The 20,847-nt window shown below is 43.1% G+C and overlaps 1 non-coding gene across 1 annotated transcript; it reads left to right on the forward strand.

Annotated features, from left to right (window-relative positions):
- The first annotated feature begins 20,775 nt into the window (after nucleotides 1–20,775).
- TRNAE-UUC (transfer RNA glutamic acid (anticodon UUC)) lies at nucleotides 20,776–20,847 on the forward strand. The gene has a single exon. It is a non-coding gene; the product is annotated as a tRNA-Glu (tRNA).

Below are 20,847 nucleotides of genomic sequence, written 5' to 3' on the forward strand. Positions count from 1 at the left end.
CAGCCATGGAGTTGTTATAACTCTTACCCTTTTCCCAGCATAAATTACTCAGCTCAGACTGTGATATTGGTACCATTGCTGTACGTGCGGTGGGGATTTTGGGCACACTGTTTATCTAGACATGTCTCACCCTGTGGATCTAAAATACACAAAAGGCATATCTTGCTTTCTCTCCATTACCACAGCCATGGAGAGATCCAGAAGTAAGAGTACGAATAGAGGATCCTCATCCAAGGACCAGAGATAATCCAGCACTCAATGTGTATTCCACATCTGATTGACAGAATACCACACAGTGGCAGTAACTAAGTGGAATTGGATAGGGTTCTTTTAAGCTTTTCATAGGCATGCTTCAGAAAGAGAGGTTATGTATGGAGAAGTAGTTTGTGAGATTATCTGCATCTAGCAATGGTTTCTTAAGCACCATTTAGACTATTGCATGCTTTAGGATGTGTGGTAAACTTCCTCTCTTAAAAAGTGTTAATGATATCTGTTACTAGCATCCCAGATGCTCTCAACTCTCCTCCATCAGAGAAAAAGGGTGTGGATCACAGTCACAGGTGGTGGCTGGAATTCTGGCAGTGCTATGAATGCGACAAATTCTGAAATAAGAGGTACTGGGTTATTGGGCCTGTGTTTGGTATGTAGTCCTTGGTGTCCAGTCAGGCCCTCTTTGATATGGGCCATCATCTCTGGCAAGTAGGCTGATCATTCCTTGCAGCAAGAGTTGTTGGGTTTTGGAGTCAAGTAGAGGTGTTCAGTGGAGCATGAATTAGCAGCTGCTTTGGCAGCAGAAAAGTAGACTCTCTTGGCCTCTTCCACTGTGTGGATGTGCATGCCCAAGAGACAAGGATTAGGTCTGAGGTTCTGATGGAGGTCACTGATTCTAATCCAGTTGACTTTAGATTGATGAGTTGCAAAAAAAGAGGGGAAAAGGTCTGTGGTGCTGACAGGTTATAAAACATTTGCACTGAAGTTAATCTCTGTATAGAGCATCTATTTCTCCTCAGTTATATCTTCATCTGTATCTTAATTGTCCAGGGTCACCCGGGGCGGGGGGATAAGTGGAACAATTTGCCAGAGGCCCCAGGTCCTGCAGGGGCCCCCACGAGAGTTTTTCAGGGCCCCTGGAGCAGGGTCCTTCATCCGCTCCAAGGGCCTCAGAAAAATTTCATGGGGCCCGGGCTCCCGGAGCTTCTCCTACTCCGCGTCTTCGGCTCTGGGGGGTCCTTCCACTCCGGGGCGGAAGGACCCCCCATTGGTGAATTACCATAGAAGCAGAACCCACCGCTGAAGTGCCAGGTCCTGCTTCGGTGGTAATTTGCTGGCAGGAGGGGGAGTCTTCGGGGCACTTTGACGGCAGGTCCAGGAGCGGAAGGACCCCCCACCACCAAATTACTGCCAAAGCAGGGGTCCCCCACCGCCGAAGACCCCAGGCCCCCTGTATCCTCTGGGCAGCCCTGGAGGAAGGTGCACTTGACCCAGCTATCAGGAGCTATGCTGTCTGGCACACAAGAATGAATTTAGTCTAGGCTAGGCACACACAAAGGAGTCAGCTGCGGGGAAGGAGAGGACATGCAAATCTGCTGGGAATGCATGTGCACACACACTTAAAGGGGGGATGATTGCTTGTAAATATATTGTGTAGATGAGCTGGATACATGGAGTCTTAATTGATTTTAGGTTGGGGGTGTGAATGCAGGCCAACCTGATTTTGCGGGGGTATAGATAAGCTGGTTACAAATGAGTTTAATTGGTGTGTTTTTGGCAGGGCATGCAGACTTGACTGGTAGGGAGAGAACACCAAACTAGCTTCTCCTTACATATCCATCTTCTACATCAACCATCCACAACTACCGATGTTCGTAAAAAATAATCTAGTAAAGGGTAGAGAGGAAAAAGGGGTAGAGACCCGTGTTGTCTGTTACAGTGGAAAGACTAATTATTACACAGTTCATATTTTTTTCATGTGGAAGACCAGTGAACTTGAGATTCATCAATGTATTTAAGTGTGTTCCCAGCTTGAAGCACGAAATTCAGTGGGATGGGTCTCATGTGCTTAAGTACTTTCTGGAATTGGAGTTTTAAGGATGAACAATTACAGAGTTGGAATTGGTTTGGTTTGGGGTTTGTTTTTGTTTATGTAAGTGTTTAATACAAATCACTACTGTTGGAGGCTCCCATTTTGCATGATATAATATTTTATTTATAAGCAATAAATACCTATGATGTCATAAATAAGAATAAATAAATAGTAAACTGACATAAATATAGTGTTACAAATCCAGTAAAATGATCTGAATATATTTCCACAATGCACAAATAGAATAAATAGTAGTAACAGCTTATAAAATTCCACTGCATCTCATTTTACATCATGTATAAAATATTAATTTATTTCAGTTAGTATTTTTTAAAAGGTTGGTATTTTACTATCTAAACTTTGTGAGTTTGTTCTATAGTTGAAAACTTTCTAATTCCACTTGGATTCTCTTGCCAGCACTGAGGCTGAACTGCTTCTCTGCTAGGAAATAATTGATATCTCTTCACTTTCATCCTGGTGAGCTGAAAGTCCTTTCTTCCTTTCTTGTTAGAGAGTCCATCATTCCATCATTGCAACGAAACATGTCTCCAGATGCCCAGCTGGCTGATGAGTCTATGCTGGACTCTCTGAGTTGAACTCTCATCTCAGGAAGCTTGGGAGAGATTTTTGCAAAAGCAGCAGGAAATATGTTGGAAGATTTCTTGGATTGTCAGGGACACTCAGAACTTGAGAACCTCTTGGTGCCACCTGAAATCTCTCTTTGTTCTGACATTATAGGAAAATTATCCACACCTCTTTCTTTGGAAGCTGTTCCAGTTCACGTGTTATGCTGTTTAACTGTGGTTATACTTCATGTTACAGTTCAGAGGTGAGATTTGATCAGAGAAGAGTTGAACTATAGAAATATATAGCAAACACATAATGTCAACAATGTTTAATGTCCAACACTTTCTTTTAAAATTCTTAATTGTCTTGTAACTATTTTGCATCAATAGCCTTCATTTTTCATTTTAAACACTGAGTAAATGAACAGAATATTATCACATGAAATGTACTTTGTGCAGCTGAAATTCCATAATAGAGTGAATGTATTGCATAACACGTCAAACATTATGGAGTGTTAGAAATGATTGTGGGAAAAATCAGCAGAGACGAGGGATTCCATTGCATCCTCCTGTTTTAACCCCAGTAGTTGCAGCATCCAGAGCTGAAATGAAATAGGAAATAGTTGAAACACAAAGGGAAAAAATATAATTTTCATTGAATTGATTTCAAAACCTTAAATGAAAATTACTTTTCCGCACATAAGCTCGCAAGTCATTTAGTATGTCAATATTTTTTAAAAGTCTCTAGGAAGCTTCTCAAACCTTGGAATACTAGAAATAGTTCTCATGGGGACAGATTAATTAATAGCAATGATGATAATCATAGAAACACACTACATATGTTGAAGTTAGAGTATTTTGTGGTGTGGGAGGGAGGAAAGTATCATTATCTGATGACCAGAGTGCTGGTGAGGTGCCTGAGGATTCCACATATGTGTACTTTGTTGCTTTTTACAGATCCAGACTAACACGGCTACCCCTCTGATATAAAATAGCCACTATCTCTGTTCAGCTGTAAAAATTATACTAATGTTAGGTCATTAACTACAGGGAAAAGCTTGGTACTGTACCTTAGTTACTAAGGCTTCTGTTGAGTTTGTCAGTCAGTACAAAACATCTGGGTATTTCCACGTGAATGATCTCTCAGACACACAGGCTGTATTGCTTTTCTTTCAGGAAAGCATCTATCCTCTGAAAGTATTCTTTCACTCTCCAACTGGTGTGCTGGAGGTCCTCACTTTCTGGGTTGGTTAAGTCCTTCTCCATCTGTGCTTTCAAACACGCCTCCAGCTGCTGAATTTGCTGGTAAAGTCTATTTTGGAACCTGACTATAGAAATCCCATCCCAGGTACTTTGGGTGAGGTTTTTGCTAAAGATGTTGAAGATCTCTTGGAGGATCTCTTGCATTGCCATCTTGGCATTATCCTTCTGGAACAGTGGGAGTTGGGAAACTTCCTGGGTGGGTTTGAAAGCTGTCCTTTCCCGTATGCATTGTGAGGGGAAAATTCTGCTCATTTTCTTCAGAAGCTCCAAGCTCTCTTTGTTCACTTTGTTCTGCTGGAAGTGAAGCATGGTACAGAGCTGAGATGAGATTTCAATGGAGAAGAGCAGTGTGAGGCAAACATGCAGCAAACACCTGGAAGACATGATGATGTCTATACAGTCCTTTTCTTTGTGTGGAACCTTGAGCCTGGAGTTTGTTGAGGCTCCTATGTAGATCGTTGTGTCTTTCCTTCATGTCTCTGAATTTAAGTATTTGGTTGGAGAATGTTTCTTTTATCATTTTCTGTTTACAACATTTTCCTTCTTGGAGGTTTCAGAGTTTTTCTTTCTGTTTTTCTTGCTGTTTTCTAGTTTTTACTACGTTTCCTCCTCCTTTTTTGTGAAAGTGACCACCCATGACAGTACACAACCTTGCTAACTCATGCTGGATCCACACACATACAGCCTTTTTATCATACATTAATTTTTATAATATAAGATCATCCACAATTCCAAAATGGTACGGAAAAGACCTCAAAGTCATCAGCCAGTACACTTCCTATTCATAAACTCCTTCATTTAAGAGACAGAAATAGTTTAGGAATATTTAAACGTTGCTAGACATGGAGGAAGTAAATATGGGAGGAAAGAGGTAGTCCTGCCAGAAATGTTGGCAAATCTCAACTTTAACCATTTCTTCCAATTTAGAAGGCACATTTAAAATGTAGACAGCACAAACCATCAGTATTTTCCTTCTGTGAAACCACAGGAGCTAGAATGCTCTGAGAAAATGAAACCTTAACTCATTGTTTATTTCCAGGTCTTTATATACATGCTATAGCTGATGAATAGTTGCAGTTGGAAAGTGTGAATATCATGTCCTGTTGATCACTCCAATAGTGACAATAGTGAAAAATGGAGACTAATTTATAAAACAGGATGAGCAATTAGTATAGTAACATGCTAGAGAGGTACCCACATGGATGACTATGATTTATAATGTGGTCAGAAGGAGGTTATGCAGAGAAGTCCCATTTTGTATTTTTTACCAATTGTGTCCCTGGGATGAAAGAATTCAAATAATTAAAAAATAAAATAAAATTCAGTGTTCACCATTTTTCCTGGTTCCTTCTCTTTTAACATTTGCCTTCTCCTCAGTTTGGGCAGGAACATTCTTCTAGTTTATTTAATTATCTTCACTTCCTGTGGTCACATTTCATTGTCTGGTTCTCAAGCCCTAGCACAGACTTTTGCGCTGGAGTTTCCATCATGGCAGGGAAATGTGTTTTAATTCTAGAAGGAAACACTGAAATTAAATAAGAAAAATCACATGAAAAATCTATGAAAACATTTTTGTGCATACTAATTTGGTTAGAGTCTCCCAAGTCTTCCTGCACTTTTATAAGAAACTTGAGATTTTAGCTTCAAATTTTTGAAAGACACTCTGCAAAGCAGAGAAAATAGACTTACCAGAGCCACTAGATTGTCCTGGATTATGGTCCCCATTCTCCCATGACTTTCCAGGGATGTTGGGCATCTGTATGCCACACCAGGGTGAAATACCAGGGGAAGATGTTGCGGGGTACTGAAAGCAAATGCAGTATATGAATGAGACCATTCTTTTTGTCACTCATTACTTGAGCTTTCCACCCCCAGCACCCGTTATTCAAGCCTGGGGCAGCCCTGGCAAGGTGGCTGTAATGGAACCACACTGACAGGGACTGGAAGGCAGGTCTGACTAGGCCCTAGAAGTGATGCAGCCACTTGGGTGCTCTGTGTGGAAAGATTTTGTGTGCTGTGCAGAAGCCATCACATCATCTATTTCTATGATGAAAGTGGGGCAAACTGTTTCCTCCTGCCTGCTAGTGAGATGATAAGGGTGAGCTTAAGTGGGGATGTATTAGTTGTGTTTTCCTCCCTTTTTATCTACCTGTGGTTGGCTTTCCCACAGGAAGACCTAAAGTCATAGATGATGGATAACATCACATAGCTCTTAAGAACATTAAAAGGTTCTTCTACGTAGCACAGCTTAAAAACAATGTGATGGAATGATTGTCAGGAGGTTCTCCTCTGCACTGTAGGGGTAATGAAGAATTTAGACGTTGAAGAAGAGTTTGTATGGCTCTCAGGTGCAGTATGACCAGATCAAGGCCCCACTCTACCCACCCCCCGTAATTGAGCTTCCATTTCAGCATGTAGCCGTGGATATTCTGGTCCTTTCCATAAGAAGTCAGCCAGAGGAAAGCTCTATGTACTGACTTGCTTGGCCGCAAGGCCAGGGCCACTGCTGCCTCTGACCGACAGTTTCATAAAGATGTGTTCAGCTATTGAGGGTCTAATCCTCCCAGAAGAAATGGAATATTTTCATGGTGTGACGTTCTGTACCTCCACCACTCAGGCAGTGCAGCTCCCCTCCCACTCTTAGAGCCATAACTGAGTCCCATATGCATATATTTGTCATAACATTGCATTGGCCATGAAGCAGCACTTTATATTGCACATGCTACATTGTACATGTACATTATACTTAAGATCATATTTCCTTTTGTAAAGATGTAACCATCTTATGTAAAATTGAGCAAAATGCTTAAAACAGTTCAGGCACATTATGTGAGGAAAATATACACACTGAAAATGTGGTTACAGAAGTCTTTCCCAGGCCTATGTCCTTCAGTCCTGCCTCTCAGGATATAAGATACTCTAGATATGCTATAAGCTGTACAAAGGAAGACTATCTCTACTATGTAAATAGGTGAAGTGGTCTAAGACATACTTGCTTTTCTTGGGCAAGACCCCACAAGTTCAGATGACATGTTTTTCAATTTTGCTCAGTTTTGCTGTGTAAAAGAATGAAAGCTGGCACCTCCTAGAGTAGAAAACCTCCCAAACATTTTAGAAACTAATTAACCACTACATTAAGTCACACACGCTGCCCTACCCTCTGTTTATAAATGAAAGCAGAATATAAGCAGAATAGCTGTACTGTGCTGAAAGCAGGGTGTGTGCTGGGAAGTCTCTATGCCTCTTGGACTCTGTCATCCCTTTCTCTGCAACAGAATGGAGGGCTGCGGGTGTAGCCACTAGACAGGTCTGTGCTGCAGTAGGTGACATTCAACGTATGAGGTGTATAGGAACCCCCTTTGTCTATACCACAAGAGCACCAGTGCAGCTATTCCACTCCAACCCAGCAGGCTAAGGGGTTAAATATTTCACCCAAAGCAAGTTGTTTTAGACTTGTTGAGAGGTGGCACCATTTGGCCCCATGTATTCTGTATTTCTTGCCTCATTTTCTTGCTAAGGATATTTGCATACCATAATCTTCCCCTTTCTCTGACCTAATAACTTCCATAGCAAGTTGTTTCTAATGTCATAAGCAGTGATGACATGTGGTAGATAAGCAGCAGTAGATGAACTTAAGATGTAAAATGTATAGCATGTTCTCAAGCTTAAGAAAAAAGCTCAAGTGTTGATTTGTTTTTAATCCTTATTTACAACCTTTTACCAAATTTTTCAAATGTATTTGAACACATTGGATTAGAATGAACAATCCTGGATCCTTGGATAATCAGGGTAGTTTAATGACTAATAGCAATGGAAACCAAATGCTCCACCTAACAAAGCAATAACTTGGGAGTTCTCAGGACTAGGCATATACAGGGCCAGAATAAGGTGTGGTGATCCTTTCCCCAAGTACAGGGTATCTATCTTGTGCTCAAGAGAATGTTAAACAGTGCAGTCCAGATGCCCCACACTACTACATTGCCCAAGGAAATGTTGTTCACAAACAAGGGGGCAAAGCTATGCACCAGCTAATGCATTCCAAGTTGCTAATACATAGTTGTCATCTTCTGCACAGGGCATAATGTATGTGCGTGGTCATGAACTAAAAATGCTGCATGTTTGACTAATGGCAAAATTGTCAATTCCATATCCATGCCATCTTATTTTATCCTTTTGTCTGACCACTTTTTCTTGCCTAATTCTAAAGCAAAGATCAAGCAGAGTGCACGCTAACTATTCTGAAGCACCAAGGCAAATCAGTTTGTTGTCAAAACTGCAAAACCGATATGGAGTGAGGCTAACCCAGATAGGATCCCATACTTTATTGCATTCGATAATGTGCCACACAAGATTGAAAATGGTGGTATATTACACTATAATACAAACAAGTAGCATCATGGTTTTTCTTTATTTCCCAAACTTGGATGACCTGCTGAGGGGGGAAAATTGCTCTAATGAAAACACTAGATGTTAGCATATAAAATGTAGACACTTTACTTTGACAGAATAGGCAAGAAAAACATTGGCCCAGCCAAAGCATAGAAGCAACTTGATGTAACCTCTCTTCAAGCAGGCCATTTTAACTCTTCACTTTTACATACTGTCTTCAGAGGCTTTATGTAAACTGCTCATCAGTAATGACTAAACTTGGAAAAAGCATAGGATAAAAAAAGCAGATGTAGATCATCCAAATAGACTGTTGTTGCCTAGTCTGTTGGCATCTACAGGAAACCAAGAAAGTCAGCAAGGCCAGAGGTGGCACCAACTCTTTTCATTAAAAAAAAAATCCCATTTTTAGACCTGCTCATGAGATTTTGGCTACTTTATAACTGGACCTGGAAGAAGCACACCTACTGATTTTTTTATCTGTTTTTGATTCTTAACCGTGGAGGAAATTCATATCCCACCTGTCAAAAAGCACAGAAAGTGAAATACATATTTTTCTTGTGGTGGTTTTTTTTTCACAATTTTTAGGTTCTTTTTTCTTCATGTTTATTGCTATATATTTATACAAGGCACCCAGTTTACTGTTCCACCGTTTTGGTTTTGGGGAGGATGTTTTTGCCATTCCACTTGACACTGTAATGATTTTTGTCCTGCTGTACGGGGAGATTTCAGAATCAGGAAAGTGCCTTAAACCACTATTGCTTATTGCTAAGAGCAGCCAAGTCAGCAGGCCATAAAGTAACCATGGAACAGCCTTAGCTTGACCAAGGCAGGAGGGAAGGGGGATTTGGGTGCCACAGAAAGGGCAACTTGACCCTGTGTCCTTCTTGATAAGAATTGGGTTGAAGTTGCAGATACATGCATTTTAGAAGAGTAGGATGTGCCCTCAGGAATATCTATTAGGACTTCAAGGCTGCAAACTCTGGGAAAAACCCACACTTGGTTAATCAACAATCAGAAGAAAACCTCTTTCTTGACCACTGAAACTGCTTGCTTAACAAATTTTCTTTAAGGGACATGTCATTGTGTTACTAATGTCTAAAATAAGGGGAAAAGTTTGAGGTAGTGGGACTCTTCAGGATGGGACTCTCCCTCTGGATGCATCTTGCATTTCCCAGTGGCAGACGGGCTGCCGCTTAGCTTTAAGTGAAAGCACTCTTGTGTAGTCCTGGTTCTGCCAGCCATCTATCAGTCAGACGGCAGTGTCTCCCCAGATTTATTTTCTGACACCACCTCGCAGAGAGTAAAAGTTACCAAGAGCTTTGGGTTGAAAGAACCCCAGGTAACACTGTCACCATCATAAAAACTGTTTCACAAAGCTAGAGATTTTCTAAAATGCCAAACGCTGTTGGGCTGTCCAGTCCATAAATACCTTTTAGAAAATAACAGATCTTCAAACTAGGTCTAAATAATTATCTTCTATATTTCCCTTATGCCTACTGTTCATCTAACAATTATGGCACCACAACAAAATTCTTGGCATATTTCCCACATCATTTCTTCTCTTTTTCCTCTCTCTTGGTCTGTGTCAAGCTTACCTGTACTTTTCCTTTTATGGACAGCTTCATCTCCCTGTTAGACCAAAACTGTGCTAGATAACATGGAAGGGTCATCAAATAAACCCCTTTAATCCTAATTTCCCTCAAGGGACTTTCCAACCTTGGGGAACTTTTTGGCTAAAAGACAAGCTCATCTTGGCCTATATTCATCTGAATGTCTGACAACATGGCAATCCTTCAACACAACTCCTTACACAAAAGAACAATTTCATACCTAGCAAGGTGATTGTTTTCAAATACTTGACTGTGTATTCATGCTGGTGATAGTCAAATGCACAGATATTTATAGCATGTATGCAACTGACATTTGCAAAATAATGAAATGTTAAACTATCTTCTATGTTGAAACGTTATGATTTTCAAAAAGATATGCTAAATATGTGAATCAGAATGCATCGAGTCTCCCTATGTATAAATCTGTATGGTGTAAATCTGCTCTTTGAACATCTGTCAGATACTTCTTTGTATAATGTATGAGAAAATGGAAGTGCACTGATATGGCAGACAGGACACAACACAGACTGACGTACAAGCAGAAGGACATAAATAGATAAGGCAGAGGTGCTATAGTTGTTACCTAAACACAAAAACTTACATAAGGTAATGAACCACCACAGGGTATGACAAAGGTGATTCTAAGTCACGGGAACGATGTTTTTCATGCTCATACTCACAGAGTAAAACATACTCTTCAGTCTAGATTAGTTTTCATTCAGGTCAAGGAAAAATATTAAAGAAAGGGCTTAACCCTGATAGGCACTAACTGCTTCCTGCAAGGTCCTGAGCACCCTGATCTCCCACTGAACTAGTGGGTGCTCAGCACGTCTCAGAATTGGGCCCAAAGATTGAACAAATAGAAATTTTCCATGACAGAGAAAACACAGTGACTGTAACATGCTGTATCTTAAGGACAAGATGGCAGCTGCATTAGGCAGGCAGAAAATCTACTTGTAAAAGTGTAGTATTTAGAACACAGCCTTTAATTTACATTGCTATGTGTATAGTGAATACATTGCTATGTGAATAGTTAGAAATAATAGGCAAGATTCTGCCCCCCTACTCACACTGAGTAATACCTCACTCTCCTAACACTGATTTCAATGGGGGTTGCTTGTGGGGTATTGTACTAGTCAACATAAGGGTGGCAGAGTCTGGCCCAACATGAGAACAATGGGCCAGATCCTCAGCTCATGGAATGCAGCATGGCACTGTTGGCTGGCATTTATATATATATATATATGGAGAGAGTAGAGAGAGAGAGAGAGAGAGAGAGAGATCAACACTCAGAGATCATCCAGAGCTGGGAGATGATAATAGAGAGCCCCTGACTAAACCAGCCCTGATTACAGAATGGGTCCACCTGAGAGAAATTAGGTTATTTCAGGTTTAACTGCTGAGTGGGCCCAGCTGAGGAAGGGCTGGAGGAAAGAAAATGCTGGGAGTCAGAAGATGCCTGCAGGGTTTTGAGTGAGCAAGGAGGTACCTGGGATAATCAGGGAACAGATTTGGAGACCCAGAAGGGAAGGGAAGGAAAGAGGTGAGGAAGGAAGGAAGGAAGGAAATAGTGCAGGGAAAACTGCAATATGGGTAGAGGATTTGATGTAGCTGTGCAGTACAGGGCCCTGGGCTGTAACCCAGAATTGAGGTTGGGACTGGATTCCTCTACCAGCCCCAAGGAAGTGATGTAGAAGGGAAGCTGAGCCCAGCAAGGGGGCTACAGGCTGAATGTGACCTTGCTGAAGAAGAGCTGTGGAGAGGGTGGAAGCTTTTTATTTCTGTTAGATAGTTTTGATCTTTAGTTTGGATAGCTGACCCTGGAAGGAATGGGCTAAAGACTGTGCCCTGGCTGGAGGGATGAGTTATCTGAAAGAAACCACCACAGCCCCAGAGTGACTGTTGACAAGGGCTGCTACCCTACAAGGAGACTGTGATGCCATGCCTGGCCATAAGGAAGTGCAGAGTGGTGAGTAAACCCTGTTACAATGCTTTTTCTTACATTACTTTAACTGCAGCATGTCTGAAACAACTATATTTTTGTAGTTTTCCTTGTCCACTGTTTTTTTTTCTACACCTCATGGCAAGCACTGTATCTCAGCCCTAGTCTACATCCAGCTCCTTCTTCCTTCCAAGGCAGTCTCACTGATGATAGCGCCTCTGGCAAACAGTAAACGACTGACTGTCCTTGGCCACTTTGATATTGTGTGAGTACATGTGCTGCCATATCCCTATCTGCAGAAGTGGTTCTTTCAGCAAGAAATTAATATGAAGTGATTTACTTTGTCCATATTGGATCCAAGGTTAAGGCAGTGTGGGGAATAATTGCAGGTTCCACTTGCATTTGAAATTTTATTTCCATATTCCATAAGTCCTTTGGAAGAAATTTCATACAAAATGAAATCAAAGATTGCCTACTTGAAACTTCTTTTTTGGATGGGATAAGTATTGTTAGTAAGCTTTGAATTTACTTAGCTCCTGGCCTAGCCCAAATGTGGTGTGTCTTTATTTCTTTATTCTACATAGATTGTGCTGCCTTGGAACAATAAATAAACTTCAAACTAGAAAAGGCACATTCTGCTCATTAAAGGCTGGCTTCCTCTCCCCTTTATTTTCACTGAGCAGTACTTTTATTCCACAAGTCGTCCCCCTGACTTCAGTGGGAAACTTTCCAAATAAGATACTAAAAGTGTGTGCTGTAGCAGCATTGATCCCTTGTTGCCACATTTTCAAGAGCTCAGTTCCCATTTGGGTGCTTTAGTGAAGTGGTCAGACTTTCAAAAGTGCTTCCACCATTGTAGCCTTTGGAAAATCTGATGCTAAAGGTTTGTCAATGCCCTAATTATGTTCTTCAAAGGCAGACAGAATGTGGGATCTTTTATGGTAGAACAGTTCTGAGACATAGCTCAGGATAACAGAACAGACTTGATGCTGCAATTCAGCTAATTAAAATGATTGTAGTCATTTCCTGAACTACATTTCCCAGAATTATTTCAACCTAAGAGCAGAACTCTTCCTCTTCCCAGGTATAAATGCCAAGCCCTGGAAGGTCTTGATAGAGGGTCTTAAACAGCATAGTATAGAGACCATCCAACCAGGTATGCATGGATGTCTAAATGACTCTCTTTCATTAGCCCTGATTTAGCTACTCCCTCCAAAAACTCTGTACTTTAAAGTTTCCTGTAATTATATGCTTTCTTAAATACTCCTTTTTTTACCAGTTCACTACCCGTCTGAAGTCTTGACCTGCTTGTTTCAGGAATGCTTGTGTGTTTGTCACTCTCAACACGCTGGACAGCAAAAGAAAGATGTGGAGAAATTGGAGAGGGTCCAGAGAAGAGCTAGAAGAATAATTACAGGTCTTGAGAACATGACCTATGAAGGAAGGCTGAAAGAATTGGGTTTGTTTAGTTTGGAAAAGAGAAGACTGAGAGGGGACATAACAGTTTTCAGGTATCTAAAAGGGTGTCATCGGGAGGAGGGAGAAAACTTGTTCACCTTAGCCTCCAGTTATAGAACAAGAAGCAATGGGCTCCACCTACAGCAAGGGAGGTTTAGGTTGGACATTAGGAAAAAGTTCCTAACTGTCAGGGTGGGTAAACACTGGAATAGATTGCTTAGGGAGGTTGTGGAATCTCCATCTCTGGAGATATTTAAGAGTAGGTTAGATAAATGTCTCTCTGGGACGGTCTAGACAGTATTTGGTCCTGCCATGAGGGCAGGGGACTGGACTCAATGACCTCTCGAGATCCCTTCCAGTCCTAGAATCTATGAAAGAAGTAGGAGGGTGGGGTGAAGCAGAACATAGCCATGCAGATATCAGTTCATTTCTATACATGCATGTGCCTATTCCATACATGCACAGGAACCTGAGATCACCTGACTCATTTGCTCACTGGCATAGCAAGCTGCGTTTCCCCAAATGAGAAAATAAACCCCAAATAAATGATCACATCTCCCCAATCTAATTCACAAAATAAAAGCACTAGGTAATTGTGCAGCTGGTGCCATGTCCAGCTACTGCAGAGTATTTATCTACCCTAACTATTAGTAAAACCACCATCCCCATAGTACTTTATATAGGTGGCAACACCATTATTAAAAAAACAAACAAAAAAAAAGAATTATTCATTGCTGTATAGAAAATGAGCCCTATGGGGTATATTGTGTATTTATAGAATGGGAAACATTTTCAAGTTTGCCCCATTGTCCTCTACTGGGGGCAGACCAAGGATATTCTAGCATTTTATTTTGTAAAATATATGGGCTTTTCCTGATCTCCAGCAGACGGATGCTCCACAGGCAAGGGATCTCAGCTCCAGAGGGAAGTGTAACTTGACCAGTGAGTGTTGCTTTTTCCCCTCCAAGCTCTGTTGGTCATATTTTTTTGTGTGGATTGGTATGTTCTTGAAGGGTTGCACAGAGCCCCTGATCTCACTCCCATTATTGGAGCTTTATAGATAAGGGGTAGGACCTGAAAGCAAATCTTGCACTGAAGAGACACTGCAGGGCATTGAATATGGCCTAAAAGCTGTTGCCAAAATGATGCTGTCAGGAGTAGTTCCAGCATGCTGGACCAGTTGAAGCTTCATCTAGATTGGGCTGATTGAGGAAGTAGAGTGGACGGTAAAGGCATGTATTGCTGCAGCCAGGGCTTCATCTGGGATGGGCAGGGGGATTGTTTCCTGCTTCTGTTATGCATATCTGGAAGTAGAAAACAAAAATCGGTTTCTTTATTGATTGTTTTTCCCCTCAATTTAATATATACATGATAACTTTGTTGTAGGGAATTAGGACAACTCACCTTGATGGTGTCTCTTCTTGGCATGCAAATATTTTATTTATAAAAGTAGCCCTTCCCAGAAGGTCACTAACAAAAATATCTAATGGACAGGCAGTAGATACTGAAGAGGTGGAACCAGTATTTCAAAGCCAGTAAATAAATTACCTATCTGCTTTAGAAGTACGTTTTAGTTTCCTCTTTGAGTGCTAGCTAACAGATCTTTTATGGCCAAACCTCAGCATCTGCACAAAGTCTTATGCAAATCCAGAAACTATATGTAACTAAAATCTGCCTACAAATGTTGAGGAAGTCTTTAAGGAGGTCTGTTAAACATTTGGCTCTGAGAGTCACGCAAGAAAGGTAGAAATGTAAAAGTTGTTCCACTTATTTGTAGCAGATTGCTTCTTTAATGTGCATGTCCCGCATGTGTCTTTATGATGACAGTTAAGGGACAGGCTGAATCTGCTTTAAATTGCAAAATCTATTGGATAGAGGGATGGTGTCTGTAGCCTCTGTTTGCCTGAAGCTGGGAATGGGCGATGGGGTAGAGTACGTGATGATTACTTTTCTCTTCATTTCCTCTGAGGCACCTGGCATTGGCCACTGCTGGAAGACAGAGTACTGGGCTAGATGGACCTTTGGTCTGACCCAGTATGGCCATTCTTATGTTGAATAAGTTTCATCAAGATGTGTTCAGCTGCTGAGGTTCTTATCATCCCAGAAGAAATGTAACATTTTCATGGACTCTGTCTGCAAGGGTTTCACTACATAGATTGCCATATTCAGCTGCTTGATGACCTTAAAGGGCCCATCCCCAGCAGCCTGTAGTTTCTCTTTCTCACGAGAATGAGAACTGTCACCTGGTCCCTGGTAGCATAGGAGAGGGCACCTATTTGCTTCCCTTGGGCCTAGAGTAAATTTTCCCTGGACAAGTCCATGAGCTCAGTGAGCTTTTCCAGGAAAGTGAGTACATATTCCACCTCCGATTTTTCCATCAGAGGAGGCCTTCCCCTCCCATTCATCCCTCAGCAAGTGCAGGGGTGCCCTCACTTTCCTCCCATACAACAACTCAAGAGGAAAGAACATGGTTGATTCCTGGGGCACTTCTCAGTACGTGAACAGCAAGTGGGGTAAATACTTGTCCCAGTCCTGTGGGTACTGGTTCATAAAGGTTTTCAGCATCATCATTAGCGTCCCATTGAATCTCCTCTCCAGACGGTTGGACTGAGGGTGATATGCTTGAAGTCCAGCTGTATCAGACCCCACGCTTCTCCCACAAGCACTGGAGCAGAGTTGACATGAAATTGGAGCCCTGGTCTGTAAGGACCTCCTTGGGGAACCCCACTCTGCTGAAAACTGTCATCAGTGCATCTGCCACAGTGTCTGCCTCAATAGAGGACAAGGCCACAGCCTTAGGACAGTGAGTAGCTAAATCTACCACCACCAGATTGTATTCTTTCCCTGTACGGGTTGCTTTGCTGAGGGGGCCACTTTCTGGAAAGGCTCTTCTATGTTGGGCTGGGGCCCCAAAGTTGCTTTCCCTTTCTCCCAGGCCTTCCCCACCCTCGGGCAGGGGTCGCAGGACATGCAGTACTGCTGGATGGCATCAAATATCCTGGGCCAGTAAAAAGTTCTGTAGCAGCCTCTGCCTGGTGCACTGGATTCCCTGGTGTCCTGAGAGAGGGATATTATGGGCCAGGTACAGTAGCCTGTGGCAGTACTTCTGGGGGACCACTAGCTGTCTCCTGATCCCCCACGGTTCCACTTCCCCTTGGGGAGCCCATTCCCGATACAGGAATCCCTTCTCCCTGTGACATTATTGACATGAACTGGGACCGTATAGATCATTGTTGCAACCAAAGTCCTGTAGTGGCACCAAACCTTAGATACCCTATTTGACCCCCTTTATATAAGACAAGGTTATGGTTTGCTGGTTATGCTATCTGTATATGTGTATCATTTTTGTAGTTGAAGTTATGAATATTGGCTCTATACTATCTGTATTTCAAACTTCTGTTATGCTTCTGGGTGACCTCCACAGACAAGTTGGTGTCACTCTGCCTAGCCTGCTTGATGGCCCATTAAGGACCATCAGCTATATAAGTGACCCACTGAGAGAAGGCAGATATGCCTTGTGATTCAGTAATTTGTCCATGTGACTCCAAACTCCATTTTGCTGTGATTTTCCACAGTAAGGACAAAGTGGTGTTCTTACACCCTGAAAAGACTGCAAAAGGCTGATGTCTCATCTCCATCTTGTCTTCAGTCCTGCTTCTTACCTTCAGAGGGACTTTGCTACAAACAGAATCTCTAAACAAAGGACTGATGACCCATCCCAGCTGTGGATGTATTCCAGACACTTGATTTGAACCTGCAGTTTATTCTATCACTGCTACAAGCCTGAACCAAGAACTTTGCCATTACTGTACGTAATTGATTCCATTTAACCAATTCTAGCTCTCATCTCTATCTTTTTCCTTTTATGAATAACCCTTTAGATTCTAAAGGATTGGCAACAGCATGATTTGTGGGTAAGATCTGATTTGTATATTGACATGGGTCTGGGGCTTGGTCCTTTGGGATGAAGAGAACCTTTTTTTCTGGGATGCTGGTTTCATAACCATTTGTCCCCATAACAAGTGGCACTGGTGATGATACTGAGAAACTAGAGTGCCTAAGGGAATTGCTTGTGTGACTTGTGGTTAGCCAGTGGGGTGAAACCAAAGTCCTCTCTGTCAGGCTGGTTTGGTTTGCCTTAGAGGTGGAAAACCCCCAGCCTTGGGCTGTAACTGCCCTGTTTTAAGCAATTTGTCCTGAATTGGCACTCTCAGTTAGGTCCCGCTAGAACCAGCATCATTACACTAGCACAGGAATCTTTCCCAGCAGCCTTACCCCAGAGGTTTCGCTGTGCTGTGGCCAGCAAGTTCCCTTAGCTTCTCTAAGAAGCGATCCTTCTGCAGCTCAGCCTGGAATTCAGCGGCTGGGAAAGGGATGGGGACCTGCTCCCTCTCAGTGGCTGGTTCCAAGGCCACAGACCCACCAAGTCCTGTCCCTGGTGACTCCTTTCCCACCAGGGTAGGGACCTGCGCCCCCGGCAGGGCATGGCCCCCAGCGTCAGGGCAGAGTGCCCTTTGCTGGCTCCGGCTACAGGTGATAACTAGGGTGCTCTGAGGGCTGCCAGGTCACCCTCCATCAGCACCTCAGTTGGGAAGTGATGTTGCATCTTCACATTCCTTAGGCCTCTCCTTGGCCCCTCATTTCAGATGTACCCTTGCCAAGGGTACCTTAATTGGTGGTCCACACATGCCCATCAGGGTTAGGTAGGTGTTGGGCACCACTCGGTTTGGGCCCACCACCTCAGGTCGGGTCAGCGTCACTTCAGCGCCCATGTCCCACTACCCAGTGACCTGCTTTCCATCCACCTCCAGGGAAATGAGGCACTTGCTCCTCATGGGTTGCCCCACACCCACCCTGTACACTGAGAACTTTGAATCCAGAGCATCGAGCCTCCCTGAGGAGCTGGCCTGAGAGACTCCTCTCTCTTGGGCCATTGCTAAACTGCCAGCCCCTTCCACCTGGGGAGCTCACCTCTCCTCCGGCTGGGTTCCCATCCAGTTAAGCCTGTGAGGGCTCGGTTTGCTCATCCTGTCCCTGAGCTTTTGACACCAGGCCCATCTGTGACCCCTCTGCTCAGAGTAATTATATCTCAGGTCCTGTTAGTCCCCTGAGGCTGGTCGGTCAGCTCTGGTATTGGCTGTGCCTCTCGGGAGGGATTTATCTGACAATTCCTTCAGGGAAGCCTCTGGGTGATTCCCCTTCTGCACCGATGTGGGCCTGTCTCCCTGGGATTCCATTCAATATCTCGACCTGCTGTCTACAAACTCATCAGCTAGCAGCCCTGTGTGGCTCAGGTCCTTCGGCCTCTTGTCCACAAACCACATCCTCAGGTCAGAGGGACAGGTCGCTCCAGCCCCATTAGTTCAATCCTGTCCTCCTTGGTCTGGGCCTCAGCCTCATTCACCCACTTGTGGGTGTATTTCTCCCATCCGCATGACCAGTTCCAGATAGGTCATCCCCTGGGTCTTTTGCACACTCAGGAACCTTTTCCTGTGTGCCTCGGAGGTTAGTTCAAACTCGCACAGCAGGGCTTGTTTGAACAGTTCATAGTCCCCTGCTTCCACCTCATCCATCTGGCTGAACTGTGTGGCTTTGGGACCCAGTAAGGGAGTGAGATGCTGAAGCCTGTCTTCAGGGTCAACCTGGTGCACATTGCAGGCCTTCTCAAAGGCAGAGAGGAAGGCATCTTTATCATCACTTCCTTAAACTGAGGCTGTTTAACTTCCTGCTGTGACTAAGTAGTGTTGAGGTTTGCCACTATTACTGCTTAGTCCACTTCATCTTCTGTATGCTATCAAATAAGATACATACTGCAGCAGGTTTAAGTTTTGGTAGTTTAATTCTTCCTGTGTTTCTCTTTACATCCACTTATTAAAAATCTTGGTTTCTTGATAACACTTGACAGATTTTTCTGTCTGGGATGTTTTTGTCAGCTGTGGCACAGAAAATGATGTCATTGTGAGCAGCCCATGAAGACAAGATTCACTTTTGCCTTTCTTGCTCAGCTTTACTTGTTTCCTCACCCTATTCCTGCCTTAGTTCCTGTGTTACCTGAAGGCGACGGGGGCCTAGCAGTATGAGGAGGAAGTTGGGCAGCTAGACTCTGGTGGCAGAAGTTCTGCCACCGCTTGCTACCCCACTCTCTTCTCCCAGCTTCACATTTTGGCCAACAGGGACTTGGTGCCCAGCAGCACAATGGAAGGCAGTGGACAGAGCCACCCTCGCCTTGAAGCTCCCGTTCATTAAACCACATCTTTAGTCACTGATGGCCAATGAGAGATCAACAGCGCTTGCTATTTTAGCACTTGAACATGCCATTGGTCAGTCATTGGATCTCTTTAATGCTGTTACATAACAAATGAAAATAGAATCTCAGTGTGACATTCTGTACCTTTGGGGGAGTGTGCTGTAACCCCCATATTCCTCAATTTCCTATAATCGTGATCTTACATATAGAGCATGACTTGTAAGGCATCAGGGGAAAGGATATGATCTGCTGAAAGTCATTTCTCTACCCATAGATGTTTACCATTCATGCATATGAAGTTATGAGAATTGTGCAGTGTGGTTGTCACTATGCTGTAAAGTGGAGGAGTCAGCCAAATATTAGCTCCCCAGTGATGACAGCAAGGAAAGTAACCAACACCCGGACAGGGTGTCAAACAACCCATCAACAGCCATTGTCCAGCAAAGGAGCTACAATGCAAGACTCACCTGTATGAGGACACCCCAGGGGAATTGCTCAGACTTGCTTGGAGAGACGCAGTGATGCTCACCTGACTCTGAAGGGGGAGCAAAGCCAAGAGGGAAGAAAGGACATGATAAAAGCAGAGACATTTGCCATGCTTTGTCTCTCTCGTCCATCTACATCTACAGACACCCCCACACCAAGCAACTGAAGCGCTGACGAAAGGGGAGAGCCTGGCTGAAAAGCCACCAGCCGGCCTGTGGGGAGAAGCATCTAAGTTTGTAAGGGCATTGAAAGGGTTAAGATCAGCTTAGAGTGCATTTTGCTTTTATTTCACAAAAACAATGAGGAGTCCGGTGACGCCTTAAGAACTAACAGATTTTTTTGGACACAAGCATTCGTGGGTAAAAAGCTCTCTTCTTCAGATGCATGGAGTGAAAATTGCAGATAGAGGCATAAATATATATTGGAACATGACATGAAGGGAGTTACTGTACAAGGGGAGAACCTATGTTGAAGGTTAATTCAGTGGATGTGGTTCTCTCCCAGTAATTGACAGGGAGATGTCAATATCAAGAGAGGGAAAATTGCTTTTGTAGTGAGCCAGCCACTCCCAGTCCCTCTTCAAGCTCAAATTAATGACATTAAGTTTGCAAATCAATTGTAACTCTGCAATTTCTCTTTGAAGTCTGTTTTTGATGTTTTTTGAATGGCTACTTTGAATGGCTATGTTTAATTGTGTTATTGAACATGAACATGTAAATATGTAATGGAAGTCCCATGTGGTCCAGTGGTTAGGATTCCTGGCTTTCACCTAAGCAGCCTGGGTTCAATTCCCAGCATGGGAA

This window comes from Gopherus flavomarginatus, unplaced genomic scaffold, assembly GCF_025201925.1.
Source record: "Gopherus flavomarginatus isolate rGopFla2 unplaced genomic scaffold, rGopFla2.mat.asm mat_scaffold_34_arrow_ctg1, whole genome shotgun sequence".
NCBI lineage: Eukaryota > Metazoa > Chordata > Testudines > Testudinidae > Gopherus > Gopherus flavomarginatus.